The sequence below is a fragment of the Carassius auratus genome, chromosome 31 (assembly GCF_003368295.1).
Source record: "Carassius auratus strain Wakin chromosome 31, ASM336829v1, whole genome shotgun sequence".
Taxonomy (NCBI): Eukaryota; Metazoa; Chordata; class Actinopteri; order Cypriniformes; family Cyprinidae; genus Carassius; species Carassius auratus.
The window spans coordinates 5,532,466-5,560,018 of NC_039273.1; the positions used below are offsets into that span (position 1 = coordinate 5,532,466).

General features: G+C 35.5%; 1 pseudogene; it reads left to right on the plus strand.

Annotated features, from left to right (window-relative positions):
• Positions 1-127: 127 nt before the first annotated feature.
• On the plus strand, positions 128-26,275 carry LOC113051171 (immunoglobulin-like and fibronectin type III domain-containing protein 1; annotated as a pseudogene).
• The last annotated feature ends 1,278 nt before the right edge of the window (positions 26,276-27,553 follow it).

Below are 27,553 nucleotides of genomic sequence, written 5' to 3' on the forward strand. Positions count from 1 at the left end.
AGAAAAGGGGGATTCAGCTGTTAAGAAGATCCAGACTTATTCCATTTGGAGTTCAAAGTCATTATATAGGTTTCCCTCCTCCCAATCATTTAAAGTTTTATTCCTATTTGTTTCACACAGCTGAGACATGCTGGCTCTGTTCCCAAACACAGTGAGCTGCTTTGCTGTCTCTTAAAGCCACATCCTAACTCAAATGGAACTTCAAAAGTGATCATTTTGGAATGTTCTACATTGGCAGCATTGTCCAATTAGCAATTCCCACAACATGCATGGGAGATTCAACTTACAGCTGATTTTAATATAGTGTTAACATGATAATAACCATAAAAAAACACAATATTGAGTAAATCAGTTCATTAAGCTACATTTATACTATTTATTTAATGAAATCTTGCTTTTTCTAAAATCTTCAATGGATTTTTTCACTGAGTTCACTTGCAATGCACCATGGGATTTCCCATGTGTTGCTGTCTTATCCTAGACAACATAGCCATGCTTTTGAAACAGCCTATGTAGACAGTGCATGTTTTGGAACCCAGCCACTGTCAAGTGTTCTAGTACCTTTGGTGCTTGATCTCAGTACAGCAAGCTTTGCCTTAAAAGTATACATTTTTACAAAATACAAGTAACACATTGAATTAAACTGAATTTTTACATAAAAATTGTCTTTTCATGTTAAACGTTCTCTTGTCTTAATTTACAGTGTACTGTGGATATGAGAGAAAATCTTTAAGTAATGGCAATTCTCAGTACTGAAACTACATTTCTTCCTTGCTTAAAGTGTTCCCTGGGAAACATCTTATTTATTTACTGACCTATGTTTCAAAGGAAAAACTCAGTGAGTCAGGAGATCACTCAAAACATGTCAGCATTACATGCTGCAGTGATAAGTGTTGATCTCCATTTAATGCTCGAGGCCAAAATATGAGTGACACCTGCTGACTTCTCCCATCAAACGCGACAAGACAAATGATCGGCGACAGACGGGGCTCCTCTTTAACTCAATGTCACTTTCTGTCACCTGGCTCAAATCCTTCTTAAAAAAATAATAATAATAATCTTTGCACCAACAGGGATAGTTTGCATTACCTTTGAGAAGACTGCTAAAAGAACTGTCTGACCAAACTCATGACCACGCTTGGGACTTGCTGAGATCGTCCCTGTCGGACAGCATTTGGAATCTGTTCAAGAGACAGATGATATTTCAATGAATCATCTGCACAGCAGGGGTTTTAACTACATTGAGGGTGCCAGGAAAACATTGTCATCAGCTGTAATTCTTGAAAGTGATGATGGGAACCAGTGATCAAGTGATCTTAGGAGACTCTAGAAATGCAAGATCAATGATTTACAGACTGATAACATTTGATTAGTGAAGTCACGGAGGGCAGTGGGCAAGTTTTGAGGTTGTGATATTAAGATTAGCACCTTAATTACCTGGGGTGTGTTAGCAAGTTAGCGACTTTGTTGGTTGCAATGCAATTTCCCATTGCCAACCAACTAAGTTCCTAACAGGTTAGCAACTATGGTTTTGGGAAACACACCCCTGTTTGATGAATATGGACATGTTTTAAAGGCATACAATCATTTAGAAATCTTGCAGAGGGCACTTTGCATATATTTTAAAAGATTTCACAAGCACCTGTGGACTGAAGCATCAAGGCCTGCAACTTCTCAACATTTATTTATTTAATACAATTATTATTATAATAAATTAAACATATAAAGTATATATATATATATATATATATATATATATATATATATATAATTAAATATAAATAATTAAATATGTATAAACACTTTATTGTAGGTAAAATTAATTAAAGTTTATTAAATGAATCAGTTTCAGAAATGATAAAAAAAAAAAAAAACATGCATCTTCTTGGAGCATGAGTGCAGTATGTCAAGTTATAGAATAATATTCACTGTGACCACAAACATTGTCTTACTATGTCTTACTTTGTGTACTGATGGTTTCCGAATGGTTTCCGAAAAAAATAAAAATAAATAAATGAATAAATAAAAACAACATTCTATCACCTTCCACCTCAATGATTTCTTGAGCGAAGCCTCGCTATTATTCCACAAGAAAATTCCTGGTATGACAGTGGCACTATTTCAAAAATTACAGGCAATAGTTTCAGTGTAGAGACCAATTTCTTCTCTTGTCACCTGGCAGATCCCTATCTATCAATGGTCAGTAAGAGCATGGCGGTTATTCGGAAATGCAAATTTACAAACAATTTATCATCTGTCAACAGAAATGGTTTATTTTGCTTGGTATATAAACAAAGGTACAAATCTCTCACTGCATGAGTTTGATAAATGACCCTACCTATAGCACTACCAGCCCTGGTGATTACCCCTACAGGTTATTAATGTACAATATTTACAATCATGACAGAAAGGAACATGAAAGAAAATAAAAACACCAATCGATGTTTTCCCTCATATTCCCACCGATTTATTAAGTTACCCTCATCCACTACATTTTAAATGATCTAACCGCTTAGATTTACTGTAAATGTCTAATATTTTGCCATTCTTTCTGTAAAAAAAAAATAAAAAAACTTTTTATCATTTATATTTTTCTGTGCCGATCCCAGTAAGTGTGGAAGAAATCAAGAGGGCAAGGTAAAACTTCAATGATTTCCTTCATTTATATATCCAAATGAGCTCAAGGCTGTCCTGAAAAGGAAAAGGTGTTGCAAATCTGCAAATCTTAAGCTTTACATATAGACAAAGTTACCTTAGCAATCTCTTTTACTAATGCATTAAAAATACAGCATCTTTGTTTTTATGCTAAGATATTAACTGTTTTGGGGAGACGTTGTCCCCCAAAGCTTTAATAACGTTCAGTTGTAGAAAAAAAAAAAAAAAAAAACATAAAAAATTAAGAAATTAGGTTTAAAAGTTTGATATCCTTCTCAACCCTTTCCCAGAATATATCCCATATCCTATAGTCATACTTTTCCTTTTATCAACTGTGAATTACCTTTCAACCCTACAGTAATGTTTGTCCTAAAACCAAAGCAAGGAAAGATGAAGAAACTGACCCAAAGTTCTGGGAGATTTTGCTGAGTGGCGATGAGAAAGGTTATGAGCACATCCGTGCAGAATATGGAGTGACTGACAGCCGCTGGATGCTGAAGAAACTGATAAGAAAGAGAAAAGAAGAGCAAGCAGAGTTACAATTTTGATTTGTTTTTTTTAGATATATTTTCTATGTGAAATGATATTATAATCATATTTTCACTCACAGTCTATCAAGAGCATTTTCAACCCGAAACACACAGATATGAATCTTGATGGATCTGCTTCTTTTGAACTCGATCTTAACCTTCTAGATGCCAGCAGTAGAATTTTCATCTACTGTACAAGGTAAACTTACACAGCCGAGCTCAGGTTTCAGTGCACGCAATGCTGTTCTTTTGGTCTGTGAGCTTTTGGTTTCTCCATCAAGATGGTGAGATGATTCCATATTCTTGAGATCTTATATGGAAATGAAACACAAACAGAATCAACCTTTATCAGTTATTTGTAGAAGAAGTCAGTGTGCTCTCCACTGAATTTAAGAGTAAATTAAAGCCAATCTTACATTGTTTATGATGAAGCATAATTAACTTAGAACTATAAGTAACCATTCTTTTAGTTCCGGTGTTGTACTTTCTAATCAAGTTAAAGGTTGTGAAAGCCATGGAGATGGAGGATGCCATGTTATCTTATTTAATTAAAATAAACAAAAAATGTATTCAAATATACATAATTATTAGGCACATTGATATTCTCATTTTTTTTTTTCTAAGTACATTTTACCAATTCCAAATCACATCAATCTTAATAACTATTAATTTAAGATCGCCGCATAACAGCATGTCAAACTACAGAAGAAAAGAGATAAGAGAATTGGGGCTGTCAAAACAGCCAGTGCTGAGAAAGAGGCAGCAGGTGCGATGGACAGCGGTGGTTTTGCATCTTGTCCTGGATATAGCTCTAGAGCAGAGAAAAAGGTCAGGAGAGATGGCTCTGGAGACACCCTGATGAGAAGTGTAACAAACACTAGAGGAAAAGACACAGGGTAAGGTAGGGGTACCACACAAGTACATTAAATACAAAAGACACCACAGTTGCATTGATATTTCTAATAATGAAATGACATTCATACATTTTCAAGTCTGACATAAAAGTCCAAAGCCAGAAGTAATATCGAGGTGAAAGCCCAAATTTCAAATTGTATTTGCATACAAATGACACTGATCATTTTATTATGACTGTTGGGATTTCCAGGTGTCAAACCGTTGAGGTGCGGTTACAGGTTCAGATGAAGGCCTGTTGTCTGGAGACTTAACGGTTTACAATTTGATGGTGTGCCTAACAATACATGAGAATTAATAACGGTTATAATAAACAAAATAAGAAATAATAAAAAGCCTTTTATTTTCTCATCAGTACATTGATTTCAATTAATGTGATTCCGTGCAGCGCTAACATTATTTCAGTGCCATATTCACGTTTAGCCACAACGTGGCACTGTATGAATGACACAGCACATGACCAGACTGAGGGGAACAGTTGGCAAGATTAATGGTCCTTACTGGAGAAGGGATGTAATTTAGGAATGTGATTTATAACTCAAATATAATTGATTTATCCAACTGTGTTAATACATTTCTATTTGGTAACTCTGTGATTACCTACTGTAGGAAACTTTTTAAACTTGATAACTTGCCTATTTTTCATATTATTTCATATTATTCATATTATTTTCATATTATATTTTACATATTTTATTATTTCAGTATTTTAGATATCATTTGAATTTCAATCTTTCATTCATTATCTGGCTCGGTTCGGTGTTCATCTTCAGTTCTCTCTTCACAGCAGTTCAGTCAGTGTACTGTCTGAGTACATGAATTACTCCGGGATATTGGTTTGTTTGAACTCAGAGGGAGTGTCAGCCACATTAAACAAGTTAACAGCTTAAGTCATTTGTGGATTAATGTGTATTGGAGATGCGAACCATTTCAAACGATTCAGTTCATTTTGGTGAACTGGTTCAAGAAGATCCGGTTACATCGAGTGATTCGTTCGCGAGCCGGAGGGACAGAAAGCTCTCGGACTAAATCTAAAATATCTTAAACTGTGTTCCGAAGATGAACGGAGGTCTTATGGGTTTGGAACGACATGAGGGTAAGTTATTAATGACATCATTTTCAGTTTTTCAGGGAACTAACCCTTTAATGATAATAATAATACACTATTATTATTATTATTACTATAATATCAGTAATTATATTATACATCAACATTTCTCTGCATATTATAGGTATGGAATCAGCAGACCTTGTCGGTAACTTGAGCGCTAGCAAATAAGGATAGGAAGAAGGTGAATTAATGATACTGTACACTCTATTGATTATTTATTGCTCTAAAAAGTCTTTTGTAATTGCTCTTTGTATTGCATCTATCCCTTTTGCTAGTTGTCTTCTAGTGAAAAAGCAAGCATATCCAAAGATGGAGGTACACAAAGTTAGCAATACAAAGCAGCAAAGATGCGGGCTGAAGTGACTGAATGCGAGACTGACACAGTGACAACAGTTTCTTTTTCATTTTACGATACGTTTTACATATGCGTTTGTTAAACCTACAGTATGAGTAATTGTTCATTTTGAATCAGTGGTGAAAACATCTTTCAATATTACATATCTTTCCTAATTTTGACCTTGAAGACCTACACAAGTTCTCCAAAAATGTGGTGGTTAAAGTTTGCCAGACTGCTTCTTATGAAATGGCATTACTACCTCAAGACCCGACACAGATCATCTGGTTTAAGGTTGGCACTGAGCTTTTTGATGGCGGCAGCATAAAAGTAGTAAAGGAAGCAAACCAGAGCTGTCTTCAGATAAAAGACTGTCTGCAATCTGACTCTGGGGAAATTAAGATCCAGCTTAAAAACACTTTTGGTACTGCAGAGGCCTTCTCAAAACGTACTGTGGTCGGTATTATATTGAATGCATTCTGAAATGAATATTTATAAACCTTCTGCCTTTTACATACAGACCCATACATTAACATGGAAATATCACATTAAGTATTTCAAACAACTTAATGTTCCCCTGCAGACAAACCAGGTCCACCACAAGGCCCAGTAGTAGTGATTGACAGCTCATCTTCTGTCACTGAACTAACATGGAATCCACCAAGTGATATCGGTGGCTCTGAAGTGACCTACTACTTAGTCGAGCTTCAGCAGGTAGGGCAGAGTATGTGGAAGAAGGTGTGGGATAGTTCAGCCAACCACCTGTCCTTTTGGGACAGAAACATGTCCCATGGCAAGAAATGCATATACTAAACCTATGCTGAGAACTCTGAGAGCATCAGTGATCCTCTGGAGCAGAAGGCATCATGGCTGGAACTCTTTGTGAGAGACTGCAGTTATCATCATTAATGAACAAAGTTTATTATAACAAATTTATTATACATAAATAAATAAAAACTTAACTAAATGCTTTGACTGGAAAATATTTTTACACTTCAACTACCCATGTTGCAATTGATCCGGGTCAACCCACCCCTCCTAAGGTGGTTGCATTCAAAAACTGTAAGTTAACATGGGCTCCTCCAGAGATGGAGATGGAGGAACCAAAATACTGGGCAACTAGCTAGTGAAACAAGAAAGATACAAACCAGTGGGTGACTCTGAACCCATTAAAAAGAGTGCCTCTACATGTCTGTAAAACCCCAAAACTGTACCTACACACACAGTTCACTGCTATTTCCAGATTAAATAAGCAACTAAAATTGCTTTTCACGTGGAGGATCACACAGGGGCAGATTTTAAATTACGGTTCCTTACACAATAGTATATTATGATCTCAAAACACCTTTACCATAGTGTATTATTTGTAAACTACTACATGTTGACGCATCACATAACCAGATTCATATGTATGGATTTTCTGACCTAGTAAACATGCTCGGTAACTCACCTGGCTGCAGTTTAACACAAATCATGAACTAGGATAAAAGAGCGCAATCAAGCTAAAATGGTAAGGGTGTTTCAGCAAATAAGTTATCTCATGGTTGCGGTCCAGGTTGAGGGTAAGGTTTTAGTGTAGGTGTTTTTTTGTTGTTGTTTTTTTGTTGTTTTTTTAGCCCCTGACCAGACATTTAATTTCCAAAATGCCTCAAACACATACAACAACTGGTGTAATAAAACCTTCCCAGATTTATGTTCATCCATTTAAGACAAAATTAAATGCTTTTTTAGCGCCACTCACTAGACATTTCACTTTGAACATATCATTTTGCAGAACTGTCACATCAGGCAAAATTTTCCAGTGAGTCAAGGTTTATTTTTTTCCAATTTCTGAGGACTTTCAAAACCAAAGGGTTTCTGGTTCAACTAGACAAGAGTTATATGTTTTAACAAGCTACCTGCCATTTCCAAAACCCTATCATCCTGCTCTATGTAGTTGATGAAGTAAAAATCAAGAGTGGACATAAAGTGGCATCAATGCCATGAACTTTTCAGCTAATAAGCCAGATGAATGTATAGCAAGTGAACTGGAAAACCTTGATTATAATTACTGTGCATCTTTAAGTTACAATTACACAAGAATTACAGGGTTTGAATCCCAGAGAGACGGCATTCATTTGAAGACAGATGCAAGGTCCAATGTAAATGCAAATAATTTTTCAGTACCTTTAATCTATGTAATTAGGAAACAATAGTTTTATGATTAAATTATCTCTAATTAAAGTAAATGCCCCTTCAAATAAGACGTTCTAAACTTTCATGCATGACCATAACATAGGCTATTAATTCTGACTATAAAGTCTTTGATGTTCAGTTACTGTAGCATTTGAAAAAATGTACATCTACGCTGTAAAAAGTCAAACTGTGCAGTTGTCCATTGGTGAAATCTAATGTGGTCAGGCTGATTCTGTAATGTATTAAATCTAAATGTATAAAACAATATTTATTATTTAAATAAAACTACTTCATTTAGATGTTTCCAACATGTGTGAAACTTTTACTTCACAAAAACTGTGTGTTCAGAACATTGAGGTTGGAATACTCCAAAGCTTCACATATTCTTCTGGTTCATTAATATGCAGTATTTTGTAACAGTGTTTGAGCGCTGTCTAGCCGAAACACTTAAGCACATCAAGCTGCATCTTGTCATCATTATTTTGTACATTGGTAACTGTTGACATGAAATCCGCCATTAAAACTGCAATTATACAATTTATCTTCACATTCGCTGAAAACAGTGGCTTCTGTAAGCTATCTGAGATTATGAATCCTCCATAACAGACTTTTTTTTTTTATTACATTAAGTTACATTAAGTATTATCTTTCCCTCTAGTCAATGTGAAATAGGCACAGACAATGGTTTTCAATGGATTCAATGAAAACCGTGTACCCCAAAGAATCTTGTAGCCATTAGTGGTACATATTGGGCACATATTTTATTTAGCCATTTAAACAGCCTTAAAAAATTAAGACTAAGACATTTTTTTTGGTTACATATGAATGTACAGGGGTACTGAAAGTTGCTTATATGTCTGAGAGCTCAAGGCTCTCAGACATAAGCTCTATATCTCATCCAAATTCTTGCCTTCCAAGTGAAATCAACCAAATGTGTTACGGTTATTGATATATTCTTTTAATTTATTGGGTGCATTTTAAAAACAATGTCAATGGAGCCAAACTCAAACCTGCATCTCTTAAAGCATGAAATATTTCTCATGGCAAAAGCCACAACATCTCATGATCAGGTAAGTGGTTCAGACCCCCGATACAGTAATATTTTTACTTGCATTCAGGCAACTGACTTACCTGTCAACTATGTCCACTAGAGTTCTAGAGTAAACACCCGAGTCTGAATAGTTTGCCGAGGGGATGTCGAGTGTGGATGAGTCCTCAGCATTGATGAGTTTGACCCAGGGAGACACAAGTTCATCATTTTGTGCAAAGTGATTTTTGCTTAGATTTTACATTTTACATAAGTCAATGCTAGTTGCTGAAAAGCAGAGCAAGTTTTGAAGTTGATTTGAGTTGAAAGATTTCATAGAAAATGTCACAGTGTCCAGTGACCAGAAACAGCAGTTTGTTGTTGCCTTCAGAATTTGATTGCATCCAGTCGGAGAATATCAAACGTGTTAAATTTTTTTCCAAAATTTTAGAACACAAGGTTTTAATTAGTCATGCGCCACCCAGCAAAAAGGCACGTTCCTGAGTGAGTTTGTGTTTGAATGACTCTAAGGTCTGGTAAATGTGTGATTCTAAATAGTTTAATATATCATGGCCAGTTTTTTTTCTCTCTCTCTCTCTGTAACTATTTACATAGTTGACAAATGTAGGATGCCTAGTGTTTTAAAATCTGTTCAGATTTTCAAATTTGTGTGGTGTATTAAAGAAGCTTTTTAGAATGTCCTGTAACATTCTGTAACATTCGGTAAAACTGACTAAAATGGCTTAAAATATTAATTGATATTATTTTCAATGTGAACTGGAATGAAGTTTGACATTGCAAAGAGTTTTATATGCTGTTAAATTATGTGGTAGCATGACTATGCAACAGAAATTGTGAGTACTTACCAATAAATAAATATTACTTTACACTGGGGCCAGGGATATGCCGGTATCAAATTTTCACTTACAGCATTTTAAATCACTGTCATTACAACATCCTTATACTGTATGTGCAATCCCAACAAACCCATTTTTAAAACCTTGCTTGAAGTAGCTTTTATAAATTATGCAGAGAGCAAAAAGCAGACTAAAGTGCATCACCACTGTGAATGTGACTACACGTTCCAGTTTATCACACTAATAATTAGACCTTGCTGCATGCAGGAGCAGCTCTAAGCAGGGGCAGTGCCCTTGTGTCAACAAGCAACTTTCAGTACCCCTGTAAATTCATATGTAACCAAATATTTTTAATTAGTATAATTTTTTAAGGCTGTTTAAATGGCTAAATAAAATATGTGCCCAATATGTACCACTAATGGCTACAAGATTATTTGGGGTACACGGTTTTCATTATTTTTCTTCTGGCTACAGTTGAACCAAAGCCTCCAGGCCCAGTGGTGCTAAAACAGCTTGTTTATGGTAAAATCATTATCACATAGGCTCCATCTCCACAGACAAGGGGAAGGATGATCAACTGCACTACATGGTGGCAGAACGTGTTTCCAACACATGAAACTTGTGCACAATAGCTGACTGTTTGTTTTGCAACACTTTGTTGTGAATACCACATCAGTATTAGCAAAAAAATGATATGGGTTTTTTGATCCCTCTGAATCACCACCATGGGATGTTAATGAGCTGAGAGGTAGGTTGCATTCAAATGTCATATTACTCAATTCCTTATTATTACAGTATGACTTAATTTGTTGCATGAAAGGAACAGTTTATCCATAATATTAATATTGCCATTTACTCACTCTTGTGTAATTGTGGACTATTCCTTTTTCTCATTTCTAGTGCCACTAGTCACGAGTTCATCAGCTTTGATAACTCTTGAGAGGCCACCTTGCATCTTGGTTCCACTGAAAGTCAACAGTCCACCACATGGATATCAGCGGTACATGACATGCACTGTCCGTTGCTTCCCCACATTACTGCATCAACTCCAAGAAAAACTACATTAGTTACAATATAACATGCACTGCAAAAAGCATTACACAACTGGCATAAGAGAGATATTGGTGATAAAATCAGAACTATTAATTGCTATGCCTATAAGACTTGAATGTGAACTGTATCCATGGAAAACACAAATATAGTTTTCTGATAACTTCTCTTAATAAAAAAAACACATGAAAGTAGGGTAATCTTAGCACAGGTTATTACACTAAATATTCCATTTATTCTACAAAAGATTTTAGATATGAAACACAAAGCATTTTGGATATTCAAGTATACATTACTTTCCCAATGCAAAGATTAGCTGTCCATATAGGCAAACTACAAAGCTGATTTCGTAAAAAAAAAAAAAAAAAAAAAACTGATGTAAGTTATCGAACGACTTTGCTAAAGTATATACACATTCATTTTGCTGCTTAAGGCATCAGGTGGTTTCATGTCTTGGGGTGACATTTGTGTTTACTCAATTTCCTGAAGTCCGTACATGTCTCAAGGCTAACTCAAGCACAGGTCCTTGCAATTTGCCTGGCCCCAAATTTTGAGAAAAGCTGTCTGGGCACGTCAAGCTTGGTAAACCCCTGTCAATGTAAAATGAAACCTTCCCTCAGGGCTGTGAGGGAAACATGCTGCCACATGAATATATATATTTTTTACAAGGCCCACGTTCATATCAATATGTGACCCTGAATATAGAAATAATTGTATATTTTGACAACCGAAATGCACCGGTCGAAAAATCACCTGTAATATTTGCAGTCAAATAACACTTACCAGCAACTAATGCTTCAAATTAAAGAGCCATTTGATATAGACTTTAATTGTCCAATAAACATGCAATATGTTCGGTCATGTTACAAGAAATCATAATCCTATACTTTAAATGGCGAGGCATCTATAAGGGCAAATGTCTATATTTAAGTCACATGAATGACTTTAATGCTAAACTCACTCTATTTTTCGATTGTAATCATAACATTTCTGCAAAAAAAGGGAACTACCGGGAAGGAGTTCATAATCAGTTTAGACAAACAATGAGAGTAATAAACAATGTCTTTTTGGTAGACACTTTCTGCAGCCAGACTTTGAGATCAGCTTCAATTTAAAAGATAAACATCAAAATATGACGTTAAGCAACTTTTTTGCAATGTCTTACATCACACAAAACAATAAAAGTTAGGTTCACATTCTGGCAGGATCAGAAAATGATATTTGAATATGAATATCTGTTTCATGGGCTGGACATCCACCCAACCCCAGCATCTCAAATAAAAGCTTTAATGTGACAGCTGATTGATTCGACTGCATTGAAGGTTTCGTTCGGTCCACCAGTGTTCTGAACAAGCAGCATTGATGCAGAAGATGAGGGAGCAGTGAGATTTTAAAGGTGAGTTTTCATTTTCTTTGACATGCAGCAAAGGGAACCATCAGGAATAATTCACCAATCCTAATAGAAATTCACAGTTATGCATTTCATCTGTCCTTGAATTGTGAATAAATAATGGAAACAAATTTGGCTATAAATAGAGTTTTGAGCGCATTATTTTATTACCACGTTGGGAAAAACCACTGAGAGCGATTTGCAACACCACTCTTGTGTTTTTTCCTCTTAAGGGTTAGGACTGAAAAATATGTAAGTGGTCATCTACCGACATACATAATTTTTTTTTCTGCTATGAGAATCACTCCCATCCATGCCATCTCTTGACTTAACTTAGATCATTATGTTTACTGGAGGATGTGTTGTGCAGAATTAAACAAACTTCAATTTGAAAATGCAGCCTTTTTTTTCAATCCAAATTTGCACAATATAAGTAAATAAATAAAATAATCAATAAATTAGAATAAAAGTAGATCAATATTTTTGTTTACATTTCCTTTCAAAATATCCAAACAACTAAACACCAAAACACATTCACTTGAGAGGCAAAACTTTTTTCAGAAGAATATATCTGAACGGTTTTCTTGTTTAAATAGGTATAACCATAAAGTTTAACCAAAAACATTTTCTTCCTTAATGTTAGTGACCTTGGTCACCAAACACTTTAATTTACATAAGAAAAAGATGCCTGTCATTTTGCAATCTGCCAATGGTCTAATAAACGTAATTAAAAGTAATCCAGATTTATAATCTTAAAAAAAGTGCATTTAACTTGTTTTGATTAATTTTATTTGGCTTTGTTTTTCTGCTTTGTTTTGTACACACAAGGCTAAAAATTAGACAGAAAGACAAAGTGAAAAGAGGAGGCTTTTTTGATAGACTGTACAGCTTGATGCCAGAACTCTCAAGATAGTTCGACAAATGTTGAGGAGAGATGAGCAATATGAATGAAATGTTGAGGTGATGAAGAACATCATACTCCAAGCCTTATATTGGACACTAAAAAGGTCATTTCAAAATTTATTTTCACCAGAAGATTGTGTCATTTCTTTTTGGTTCTAAGGCAGAAAGAACAGTTTATGGCTCATATAATTTCATTTTACTCATGTATGATCTGTCAAATGTTGGATAACTGCTTCTTTCCCCTTTGGCCTTGTAAAAGCATTGCTGAGGATCCTGTGAATCTTGGAATTGGAATTTTTTTTTTTTCTGCCAGTCTAGTATTAAGCACCATATGTATCTAATCAAATTCTTTATTGGTTAACTTTTTGAAGGTCACAGCCTGCTATACCTTCTTCGGGGCCATTAGGAAAAAGAAAGAGGAACACCTTTATATAAAGGTGCAAACTCTGTCTGAGGTTTGGGAAAGGCAGTTTCATTGACTAGCCTAATCTATCCTAAATGAAAAATCATGATAATTTGAGAAATGCTGTAGGTTTAATTACTAAATGACAGATGATAATTTTGAGAACAAAGTTGTAAAGTTGTGAGAATAAAATCATAGGCTATATTTTGGATAATTAAGGGATAATATTGGTTGAAATTAATATATATAAAATCACAATTTTACAAGTTGTGATCACAAAATAATAGGCCACTGCAGCAACAGCAACAGCAACAAAATAAAAAATAATAATAATTAAAAAAAAGGAAGCAGCTGATTTATTTACAAAACAAAGAAACAAAGAAGTCTTGTGGTGCATCAGACCAGAAATTATTACTATCGGAACACTTCAGTAGTTATGCAAAGAATTTAATTTATTCAGAAGAAACTGACATTCATGCTCCACTTTGCTGTTCTCAACCATATCACTTTCATGTTATTTTCCTAACAACGTTATTCTCATAACAATACAATTTTAATCTCAATGATATGACTTTCTCATAATTGGCTTATTCTCAAAACACTTACTTATAGTTAGTGTGTGTACACATTCCCACAAGTGGATGGGATCATATGGAAGCTATTTGTTGTTTTACAAGATTAACGACAAATTTACAGCAGCTGGTTGTGATGCCATAAAAAAAAAAAAAAAAAAACTATTATATATAACTGAATCTTTATATAGTGTTTTCTCATTTCCTGACTACTGGATTTGAAACAAGGATAAAACACATTCTGAAGATGCCACATCCTGCAGAAGAGATTCCTGTTGGTCAGGGTAAGTTATATTTATACATAATTTAATGGCTTAAATACAATTGCTTACTAATATATGTCCCAGATAAAAAAAAAAAAAGTCTAGTCATATTGTGTTTGAAAGCTTCTAGTACTACAAAATCTCAGCAGCTGCTGAGTCATCAGACTGCAATTTTAAGAGTCAATCATAAAGATAACATGCCTAAAACATATCCTTGATTTTGATACCTCATTATTTGTTTTGGTCCAAACTTCCAAGAAAACATTGCCCTCATGTGGTTATGGGAATAAATCCCAAGAGAAGGCAAAAAAGATGGCACCTCAGTCCTATTTTGAATAGCATATGGTATATGTGGGTGGCTTATTTACAAAAACAAAACATTTGGTGTTGTTTAACAAAGCACATAATGTAATGATTAATGCAATTTAATGATTAAAGCATATATCTTCCAAGTGGAGATCAAGAAGAGATCTAAAGGGCCTGGTGTTATGATCACCCATATGTCAAGGAACTGCCACTTGGAAAAACTACCCCTGATTTCATCAGAAAATAAAAAACATTTACCTTGACAGTTCAACAAGGTACTTCAATTGTTATTATTATTATTTCAAGTGTTGCTATTAAAAAAAAAAAATCCTAAACATATCTTTCGACAGTATTTAAAAGATTTGTTCTGCTCATTTGGTAATAAATTCGCACTAATAATTGACATCCAACATACTGTGGATTTGATTAAGCATTTATGTGTTAGTTAAGCAGTCATGTACTGTAGTTATAATGAAAAAGTAGAATCTTCGGGAGGTAGATTCTTCATAAATATAAACTCTGAGATGATGAATGTGTTGCCTTTCTGTAACTGAAGGCAGAGAGGCCATTTTCTAAGCGGTGGTGAGCGGAGATCCAGCACCAACTGTAACTTGACTGAAAATCTAAAAAAGATGGATATGTTCATCCTGAAATATTAAATGAATGTTGAGAGGGGCATTTTATTTACATGCTGTGTTGATAGTGTTTTCTGTTTTGTTTGAGAAGACGAACAAACCAACGATCCAGAGGACTTCAGGAAAATGACACGTAAAACAAAAAACACATAATTGCTTAACTTCTCAACTGTGAGGGAATCAAGTGTTTCAGAAATCTCTCATATAAGTCAGTCACAAAAGTAAGTAAAAATCCTCCATCTAGAAATGTCAAGAAGAGAAAAGAAAAACCCAGGAAAGAGGGAGAGATTGATCCAAAATTCTGGGAAGTGATGCTAAGAGCCAAAAAAGTCTGATTATGAGCGCATCCGTAAAGAGTTTGGAGTCACTGAGTATTGGTGGATGCTAAAACAGCTTAACCTGAAGAAAAGGGGGAAGGAGGATGAACAAGCAAAGGTCAGCAATTTAGTCATCTGATGCAACCTTCTGCAATTGCAACAGTACTTTAGCCTATTTCTCTTTTTAAGTCTTAAACTTACTTCTTAACTCCCATTTTTTATGTCTTACAGGCGGTTGAAAATGTTGGCAACATAAAACTGATTGAAGTGAAGACAAGTGGCAAAGTACAAAGTACAAAGTACATCTGTACAAAGTTCAAATGGTTTCACACTGACAAAAATAATAATAATAATAATAATAATAATAATAATAATAATAATTAAATATATATTTTTTCCATCTAGCACAAAAAAAATAAAAATAAAGGGCAAGTGAAGCAGTCTGTCATGTTTACTTAAAAAAAAAACTATAACAAACACGATTAATGTAAGAAATTAAGTTTTAAGAGTAGGTCGGAAAAAATACACTTTTCTGTGGAGACTCATCAAGACAGCCATTCTGACATAATTGTGTGTCCATTTGCTCAAGAAGACAAGAAAGAGAGCTAAAACTGGTACTTGCATATGCTGTCCGAGCTGCTGCTTTTTGTGTCTGTTCATGCAAACAGAACCTCAGAAATCACACTGAAATCTCCTTAGCACTGTCTTGAGCTGAATGGCTTTAAACACTCTAATGTTTAAGATGGCAAGGTTTTAAACTATAATAAACTTTTAAATAAACTTGAGGAAGCCGATCGTTCTGCTAGGATATTAGTTATAGCAGGTAAGCATGGTATTCGCAGGTGAACATAAAATATCATTACTGGCGAATGAGCCAGTGTAATGCAAACATGTTTGAAAGGCCTGCCATATCAGTAAAAATGCCACATGAATGGTATAATATGAAGTGTTTTTGCTTGCATCACATTACACCTAGTATTATGAAAACAATGTTTGGGACACCACTATCAAAACTTCTTGATTTAGAGAGTTTGGGTTTGAATATTCATCAATTACTGTGAAAACGAAGCACATTTGTGTGTTCAAAAAGTAAAGAAATGTTTATATTACTTCACTGGCCAATGGAGCAATCCAATCCCGTGACGTCACATGCTGTGGAATTGCAAGATGCCCTTGGACCAAAAACTAAAGCAAAACATAACTTTTTCTAACTTTTTCTACAATCGCAGTTATATTTAACCCTTAGGGGACTAAGCCCTTTTTGGTCTGTTTTCTCTATGTTTATATTTGGGCTTATAAATCATATGTAAAGGAGATGGAACACCCTGTGTTTGGTATCTATGGATTCAGAAGACCCTAAGCTACCATAAGCATGCATGCAATATGTTTATAAAGGAAGTATGAGTGAAAAATTGTACAATAAGTTAGAGAATTTCAAAAACAAAAATTAGATTTGTGTCATTTATTACTGAAAAACACACAATATTGAACAGTTTTTTAACAAAAAAAATATATTTTTCAAACTCTTTGCTTGACAGAAATGTGTTATTGTTTAATCAAATGTGTAAAGAACAATTAAATAATTAACTTTTTTTAAAAACAGTCCTAGGCATGCCAGTGAACAAAGCAAGGCCTCTCCAGGCCTTTCCAGTAATTGTTCCAGAGCTTGTTCTGCCGTAAATCTTTTACTGCTTGCCATTTTGATAAAACAATTCTGTAATAATGCTGTATCTCTCTCGAATTTATATCTTTGTGCTCGCTAACACTCCGATCGCTTTCTGCTTTCACCACGTGATGCTGATTCTCCGATCGCTCGAATTTAGCTCTTTGTGCTCGCTAATACTCCGATCGCTCTCTGTTACACTCAGATCGCTTTCTGCTTTCTCCACCCTGATGCTGATTCTCTGAACACTTATTGATTACATGTCTTTTACTACAGTCCAGCCAGCTTTTACAAGGCTACAGCAGAGCTACAGAGTCCTCTGAATGGCTAGAAGACTCTGATTGGGTTAGAAAAAGATTCCTCCCAGCGGCAATTTTTCCATTGGCTGTTGCGTGTTGAATCTGCCTAACACAATCGTTTTCATTGGTCTGTTTACGTAGTGGTATTGCGCAATAAGGGAAGTGTTTAATATACAAACTGGATACCGCTGTTTTCAGTGGAATCTGAGGAAGACGGCAAAAAAAAAAACGCATCTCTCTAGCATTAATAGTTTTAGAGATAACTACACATTTGTAAAAGTATGCCATTTTGGCCGGTACCGCCCAATCCGTCCCCAGAGGGTTAAAATTGTCCTGGCTCTTCCAAGCTGTATAATGGCAGTGAATGGTGTTTTTGCGGGCCGAAAACAGTGCATTCAACAATCATAAAACAATTCCACAAGGCTGCAGGGGGTTAATAAAGAACAAATTAGTATAAGCCTAAAATGTCATGAGGGTGAGTAAAAAAAAATGGGCTCATTTTCATTTTTGGGTGAACTATCCCTTTAAAGTGGAAGTCATATTACTAAATTATGTAAACTTGTCTGACTGCTTCACTTCCCCTTTAAAACTCTCCACTCTTTCCAGGACAGTGATATGCTGGATAATGATGATGGCACTGATGATTCCTCCAAGCACAATATGAAGAAAACTGGTGATAAATACAAGTTAAGCATTAACTTGGCTTAAATGATGGTAGGCTATACCAAGTGGATTTTGAAGATGTCAACATTTTCAAAATTACCTTAGCAAGTAAGAAAGCATTACACTTTCAGCATTTCAAATAATAATAATATATTGAAAAAAATCCATTTTATGAATCATTGCCCTACAGCTCCTGATGTGGAATTCAGCGCTATGCTAAAAGATGCTAAAGTGATGTGAAGTGAAGCGATGGAGACTGAAAAAATCATGGCTGGCTCTTTAAGTAAACTCCTTATGTTTTAATGCAATTTTTTTCATATTGAGAAGTACTGAAGTCATTGATATTTATATGACCTGTGTGTTGGCAGTGTTCTCTGGTTCACCAGGCAGGCCAAATGTGGTCAGTGCATTCAAAAACTATATAAACCTTACATGGACCCCACCAGAGAAAGATAGAGGGACTGAAATCTTGGGCTACCAGCTAGAGAAATGCAAAAAAAAAAAAAAAAAAAAACAGTGGGTGACTCTAAACCCAGTAAAGGACCCTATCCGAGGTATTTTTTATTTGTATTTTTCAGAGCTCCAAACTGAAAGAAGGGCACTGACTTACAGCTCTAATAAATGTTGAGTCTGGAAAACAACTGCTTGGACAAATCAATAAATCCCCATTACCAAGCACCTAACTTAAAGTTCAAAGCCCTCAAAATACATAGAAGTGGTCTCTACTTCTTACAGCTCTAAAGTATGCAGTGAAGGATGTGTCAGAGGGGTCAGAGTATGAGTTCAGAGTAACAGCCATTATTATGTCTGGGCCTGGAGAACCCAGTGCTCCCTCTGTAATGATCTGCGCTAAAAACCCCAACAGGAAGTCACAGACACATTATTAAGAAATCAAGTCAGTTCAAACAACTTGACTGATTTCGATCAATCATTTTCAGTGAAGCCCCATTTCAAAGATCCTGAAATCTTTGTGGTTGTGAAATCAAGAAACACGTATTGTGTTTATATAGTTAAATATCTTCTTCAAATAGAAAACAAATTCATATTCGGCACACAGGCCTCTCCACCTCCAAACATTACCTGGTTAAAGAATGGGGAACCTGTATCACCCTGGAACAAGATCGTTCATACAGATGGCACTTGCATGCTTGACATACCCTCTTCAAAGTACTCAGATTCTGGAGTCTACACCGTTGTAGCTAAAAACTCAAATGGGTAAGCCAACTTTGACCTTGAGATCAGAGTAACAGGTAAGCTACATTTTATATAAATGATACAGCTGTGATCACACAATGTAAACAAGTTTAGTTCTTTGCTGCATTCAATCTGTTGTGAATATTCATTGCAGAGTTTAAAGTAATTTTGCATGCTTTAAGCCTAAGTGAGACCACATCTTCAGAGTCAACAAACCTGAAAAGAACACGTCAAAGAAACAAAGTTTTACTCATAAGTGAAAGAAACTATTGCAGATATATTCCTATAAATTAATCCTACTTTATGTGGCTACAGATGAGCCCAAGTCTCCAGGCCCAGTGGAGCTAGAACAGGTAGTTTATGGCAAAGTCATTATCTCATGGGATCCATCTACAGACCACGACAAAGACGACTGACTGCACTACATGGTGGAAGAATATAACTCCAACACACAGATTTGGCACAGAATAGCCGACCACCTTTTCTGTACTACCTACACTACCAGCATTCAACCAGGTCAAGAATATCACTTCAGAATCTATGCAAAAAATGAAATGGGACTTTCTGATCCTTCAGAATCACCAACATGGGGAGTAAACAACAATAAAGGTGGACAGCAGCTTATTGTATTGCACAATGTGAAGTACTTAGATCTTTTCTTTCTCTCATTCCCACAAACTAGTTCCATATAAAGGCCACCGTCCATCGTGGTTCCACTGAAACTCCACACTCCACCAAAAGGATACCAGTGCTACATGACCTGCGCTGTCCGTGGCTGCCCCACCCCATATATCACATGGTACCATAATGGGATTTGCATCAACTCCGACAACAACTACTACTGTACATTACAAATGCATCTGCCATCTGCTCTATGTACATCCTCAGAGTTCGGCCTGAAGATAGTGGTGAGTACAAAGTGGTGGCAATCAACCCATTTGGCAGGGCAGAATGTTCTTCTACATTAAAAGTGAAAGGTTTGACAGCTGCAGTGATCATTTCAAGGCTTGAGAACCATTTGCCAAAGTCACCTGATTTACATGCTGGTTTCTCCTTTGTGAATGAGTCACACTGCTAATAATTTTGAGCATGGTTACGCAATGCAAATGGGTTACAGTTTATGCCAGAGCTTGGCAAAAAAGTGACCTGTGGGGAAAATATGGACACTCAATCATTTTCATGCGGTCACAGATTGATTTTGACAAATTAGCCGCACTGCTTGATGCAGTAGAGCACTTTCTCTTCAAATCTCTGTGGTGAGTTCAGAAGCACTCGGAATTATTTTAATTTTTTTATTTTTTTATAAACAAACTAAAGCTAATTGTATAAAACAGATTACACTTATGTTCTCTCCACTTTTGACAAAATGGAATACTGTGTGTACTTGCATTATCAATTGCAACATGACTTATCTTTGAAAAGCAATAACATAAAATTAAGTCTGGAGAACCTACATTGAGACCAGCATAAAGTATGCTTCAATCATGAAAGTCAAAGTGCTAAGATCTAACAATTATATATATATATATATATATATATATATATATATATATATATATATATATATATATATATACATATATATATATATATATATATATATATATACATATATATATATATATATATATATATATATATATATATATATATATATATATATATATATATATATATATATATATATATATATATATATATATATATATATATATATATAAGTATAAGTCTATATAAGTCTTTGATGATCGTGGACTTTAGGAGAAACCCACCAGCACTTTCCCCACTCACCATCATGAACAGCACTGTGACTGCAGTGGAGTCATTCAGATTCCTGGGAACCACCATCTCTCAGGACCTGAAGTGGGACAATCACATTGACTCCATTGTTAAAAAGGCCCAGCAAAGGTTGTATTTCCTTCGCCAGCTGAGGAAGTTTAACCTGCCACAGGAGCTGCTGAAACAGTTCTACTCAGCCGTCATTGAGTCTGTCCTCTGTACTTCAATAACTGTCTGGTTTGGTTCAGCAACAAAATCAGACATCAGAAGACTACAGAGAACTGTGCGGACTGCTGAAAGGATTATTGGTGCTCCCCTGCCCACCCTTTTAAGAACTGTATACATCTAGAGTGAGGAAAAGGGCTCAGAAAATCACTCTGGATCCCTCACATCCAAGTCACCCCATCTTTGAACTTTTGCCATCTGGTCGGCGCCTCAGAGCCGCAAACACCAGAACAGTCAGGCACAAGAACAGTTTCTTCCCCCAGGCAATCTACCTCATGAACAGTTAAATTTTCTCTACTTATGCTTATAAACGTGCAATATCCTTATATTTATTTGTTAACCCTCCATCCTAGAACATTCCTGCATCTCACTCAATCCTATTCCATTATCATTTATAGCACAATTGTTTATACACTTATTTATTTGCCAATTTGTACATCTCTTTTTTTTTTCTGTGTGTTGTTGTCTCTGTGTACTGGAAGCTTATGTCACTAAAACAAATTCCTTGTATGCGTAAGCATACTTGGCAATAAAGCTCTTTCTGATTCTGATTCTGATTCTGATTTGGATAATTTGGCTTTCTGAAAAAGTAGGTGAAGAACCCTGGCCAGTGCATTACATATGTTACATATGTAACTCAAATCACTTCTACAAATGTATCTTTTTATTCAGCTTTTGCAAAGAACTAAATGTTTATAGAATAGTTGGTCATTAATTTTATCCTTTCTCCTTTTTCTACTTTACATTTAAGATTGATCTGTACTCCGCTGGACGTTGCCGTTTTTGCTCTGCTTCTGCCACAACTAATTTCATGCATACATTTGAAGCTAGGACAGTTCATGCATATAAATGAACATAGCTATGGTGGATTGCAATTGACTGCACATAACATCTGCTACTATACCAAGTGATGTGTACTGCTAAAAACAAAAGAAGTTGGAGTGTAAGTGTAAATGACTTCACTGTATGCAAATAAACATTTTCATAATTTCTAGCATATTATTATTTCCTTTTTTATCATGCTATCCCCAATGAAATGTAGTTTTGAAATAGCGAACTCAACTGCATATTCTTCTTGGACATGGTTGAAAAAGCTCCACACTTATTCTCAGTTACATTCCCCAGCATTATCCTTTTCACTGAAACTACAGTTTAGAATATTCCAGTACATGTAGCACTCAGCAGTACAGGGACATGGCTTCAAAGTCTGCGATAGCGTGAGAACATGGATAAAACTGTTTCAAATTGCAGCATGAATTGTTCCAGTCTCAGCACGGTTCCCCACAAAACCAACTCCAATGTCAGGCATCCCTGACCTACTAGTAACTGCAAATTAAACCACTATCATAAAGCAAGTGTGTAGTACACAACACAAAATTTTATCACAAAATGTATCATCGTCACATGTATCATTTGAGCTTGTGTTAACCACTGACCAAAAACTATTTACTTAGGCACAATGGATGGTAAGTGTAAAAACTCACTTCTTGGTTTTGGCCTAAAAAATAAGTCATCACTGCATGACACTGTTGGTCTCAGGGCAAAGTTTAAACTTATAAGATTATATATCTGTGTTTTATTGGGCCCAGATAATGTGACCACTGGTTTGTGAGAACTGTTTAACTGTGTGGGCATGTAAAGTGCGGCCAGCTCCTGTGCATGTGAAAAGGCACTTTCTGGGGCTGCTTTCCCAGCACACAAGTCATTAGATCAATATAATGTTATTTGTGCATAGTTGAATTATAAATAGCACGTCCCATTCACGTGAGAATTTAACATAGACTTTCATATCTGAAGGAACATTACCAGACAAAATATAATGACCTACTGAGATGAGAGCTGTTATTGTGGTGCCTTCCAACATCACTTATCTTAATTCTTATTTTACACATCCTGATGTAAGGTCATTAAATAGACATGGTGTTAAATCGTGTAGCTAATGACTAGATCACACTATTTAGAGAATAAGTATGACCATGAACCATGGACAGGACCTCCGTCCCTTTGCAACTGTAAACCTCACCCAAATAACAGATTTAATGTGACAGCTAATAAGACTGCAGTGCTTGAGAGGTTTCAATTTGGCCCACTACTGTTTCATTACTGAACAAAAGGGAGAGACTGCAATAAATTGTGGGAGTTGAACATGGTTGTGTTGACAGAGCAAGTTAGCTACACGTGAAGGTGAGTTGCTTCTCCTTCTTACTTCTTTTACTTCTTTTATTTTTTTCAGTCAGGAACAATGAAATATCCAATATTACACATGAATCATTATTAATAAATAACATAAATAATAAAATAGCAATATCAGATTTCAGGTTTGACTTGTATGGGAAGATACCCAACCACAGATCTGATTCTGATGCATATTAAATATAGATACGATTCCAGATGATACTGATGTTGTGATGCTCAGATTGCACTAAAGTGTTTTAGACGCTATCACACAATGTTAAAGTGCTTTCTAACATGTAATTGCCAGAATCAGACTGAGTAAGATGGTTTTATAAGAACTTAATGTAGCAAAGGATCTGTAGTGCTCTTCTAAAACACACTGATGTTCTAAACGTATGTTTTAAGTTGAGTGTGTTATCAGTGAAAGTGCTTTAATTTTTCATGTAAACAGTTAACATGTAGCAGTTCTCAGTTTTATAATAATTAAATATGATTTGCTCTCCTAAGCTAAAGCGTAATTGCTCTGGTAGCACATCTATAATAAACTTATGAGATATGTGACCTGACCAAAAAAATCAAAAGCAGGGGTAAAATGCTTGTAAAATGATTGGTAAGGATCATATACCTTACTGTATCATACCATTAAAAAGATTTAATGTGAGTCTTGTGTTACTTTACGTGCAAAATGTATAATATCACCTCCTAATATATCTTTATTGGTTCACTGGATCAGTTACTGGTGTAGTTTTTGGTTATTGACTACTAGATAGGCATCAAAATAGTAAACTGGTATTCTAGCATGTGGTTATAAACATTTCTACATAGGGTATATTCCTTGAATCTCGTGAAGGGTGTGCAAACGCGTGATGTTCACAAGGTGGTATGGGACATATGACTGGCAAATAGCGTTTCATATGTCTTATTCACACATATCAGCGATAAGATCTTATAGTAATAATGCTCTCAGTGACAACAACAAAAGTCTGACTGTAGAACGAGAAAAATAAATGCACCTCATACAGTTAATCTTCTGTTTGCTATGAAGATGGGACACTTTATAATAATTTGTTATTTGCATTCTTTTAAATTTTCTAACATACTGCAAACTGGAACAGTGCTAGTGGTGCTCACGTCTGTCCAAATAATGTATAATGTCCCATGAAATATCAGAAATATGATAATGTCCAATTGGGATTAATCTTAAAATTCTTAAAACCATCTAAATCATTTATTTTACTTTTGCTTTGTTCCAGCAGTTTAGTACTGTAGATGTGAAGATCAGGCAGTACTCATGATCAAGGCTGTGATTAAACATCGCCATCATGTGGTCAACAACAAACCCACAGCTTCAGACTCTGAAGATCATGAAACATCAATATGCCATTTCATATTTGATGGCCTTGTTTCTGTATTGTTTAGGAAAACATATTCCATTGTTTTACAAAACTGAACATCATGGGATAATTACTGCTATCTGTCTTTTATCTGTCATTAATAATAATATCTGTCATTAATAATAATATATAACATCAAAATCATAGTTTAGTAACCAAGTAACTAAAACCACCAGTCTGATCTGTAATCTTACTAAATACATTTAGGGTTTTGAAAAGAAAAGAAAAGAAAAGAAAAGAAAAGAAAAGAAAAGAAAAGAAAAACTATGGAAAGAAGGAGAAATCGATCCGAGGTTCTGGGAGGTGTTACTGAGTGCAGCCAGAAAAGATTATGAAGGCATTTGTCAGGAATTTGGAGTCACTGACTTCAGGTGGATGATGATAAAACTTTAACCAGAAGTCTGCTTTGAGTATTAGTCATTTGCGCACCACAGTTTTTTTTTTTTTTTTTTTTTTTTTCATATAAAGTATAAGAAATCTCCACTATTTATTTTTCTGTCTTCAAGTATGTGGACTGGAGAAAATCCAGAGCATGAAACAGAGAAGGGAAAAACGGATTGCACCGCAGAATTTGAACTCGACGTGAAGATGAAGGATCCTAACACCCAAATCCTCCTCTGCAAAGTAAGTGCCCTCACTTAAACAGCCTCAATGTCATCAACAAGACTTTGAGAGTAATGCACTTCAATTTACTCTTACCAGGATGGAGAAATGCTTGACTATGGAGATGGAACTGATAACTCTACAAAAAATTTGGTGCTTGTTCAGCAATAGGGATGTTGGCCCAGAAGATGTTGGGTTATATCAAGTGGATGTAGAGGAGGTGAACATGTTCTCAACTTCCCTAGATCATAAAATATTAAGCAGCAAAAGGGCTTTTAAACATTGATAATAAGAATAAATGTTTCTAGCATATTGGAAATCAGCCTATTAGAATGATCATGTGACACTGAAGAATCAAGTAATGTCTGCTGAAAATTCAGCTCTGCTATCGAAATAGATTTTAAAATGTATTAAAATAGAAAGAAGTTATTTTAAATTGTAATAATTGTTCACAGTATTACTGTTTGTATTGTATTTTCATCAAATAAATGCAGCCTTAATTAACATGAGAGAGAAAACAACACTTCATTTCACAGAATACACTAATTGACCACACTATGTTCAAAATGAAGCAAAACAATATCTAACAGGCTAACAAGATGGAAATCTTAAATCAAACACCTGATGAATGGATGTTTTCTGTTCATGTCCATTTTACAATTGTGAATTTTGCCTGTAGTGTATACTGTAACTGATACTGATACTGATACAGATGATCCCAGTGTCTTCGGGAAAGGTGTTGGTGCAGGTGAACTAGCCAGACATTTAGCGGAAGAGAAAGCCAGACTACAGAGGGAAAAGGACAAGGCTGCCAGGAAGGCCCAGGTTGAAAAAGATTAAGTGGCCAGGAGGGCACAGTCTGAAAGAGATGAAGCAGCCAGGAAAGCCCAAGCTGAAAGAGAAGAGGCGGCCAGAAGGGCTCAGGCTGAACAAGGTGAGGTGGCTAGGAGGGCATAGCCAGAAAAAGCAGCCAGGAGGACACAGGTTGAGCAAGATGATGCAGCCAGAAAAGCTCAGGAAAAACAAGGTGAGGTGGCTAGGATGGCCCAAAATGAAAGAGATGAGGCATCCCGTAAAGCCCAAGCTGAAAGAGACTAGATGGCCAGGAAGGCCAAGGCTGAAAGAGAAGGTGCTGAAAGGATGGCAGCTATGTCAGGAGAAAAAGGAGGTGAACAAAATAGCAGTGGAGATCCCACCTAGGAGATGGGAGTAAAGGTGACGGAACAAGGAAGAACGCAAAAGAAGGAGATGGATTAGGATATGGGAGTGGAAAACATGGAAAAGGAGTTGGACTGGATTTAGACAGATCAGTTGAAGTCGGGTGTCAGGTGATAAGACGCGTGCAAGAGTCTGTGAGCTGACTCCTGACAACAGCATAAGTATGCGTTCATGTCTGAAACTCTACGTTAATATATAAACTCAATTGTTTCTCAGTGCTGGGATGATGTCTGTGTCTGTGCACTTTTATCCAGACCATGAAGTCCACTTCCTGAATGGGTAGTCAGATCCTGCAGCCGATGTTGGTGAATCAGCAGAGTTGTCCTGCAAACTTAGCAGACAAGATAGCACTGGTTTATTGTTACAGATGGAAAAAAAGTGTACAGTAATTTATATATTTATCCAAATTTGTTAACCAAACGTAGTATGTAAAATTGTATCTATTGTAAAATATTTTAAAATGAAATGTATTCCTGTGATGGCAAAGCTGAATTTTCAACTCAAAACTGGAGTAATGGCTGCTGAAAATTCAGCTTTGCCATCATTACAGTAAATCACTTTTTACAAAACCTATTCAATAAAAAATAGTTATTTTTAGATTGTAATAATATTTCACAAAATCACTGTTTTCATTGTATATTTGTTCGAATAAATGCAGCCTTAGAGAGCATCAAAAAAAATAAAAAATAAAAAATAAATTAAAATCCTAATTAATCTAAATTTTGACCAGTTGTGGATATATGCATCACAAAATTAAATGCATTTTATTTTTTTATTTTACATCAGTTAGAGTCTAAGGATGACAATTGCCAAAGATGGGGCTCACCACAAACTAATCATCCTTGACAATGTAGCCAAGAAAGGCTGCATTAATTGTTCAAGGTAAGTGTGTTTTCTTCT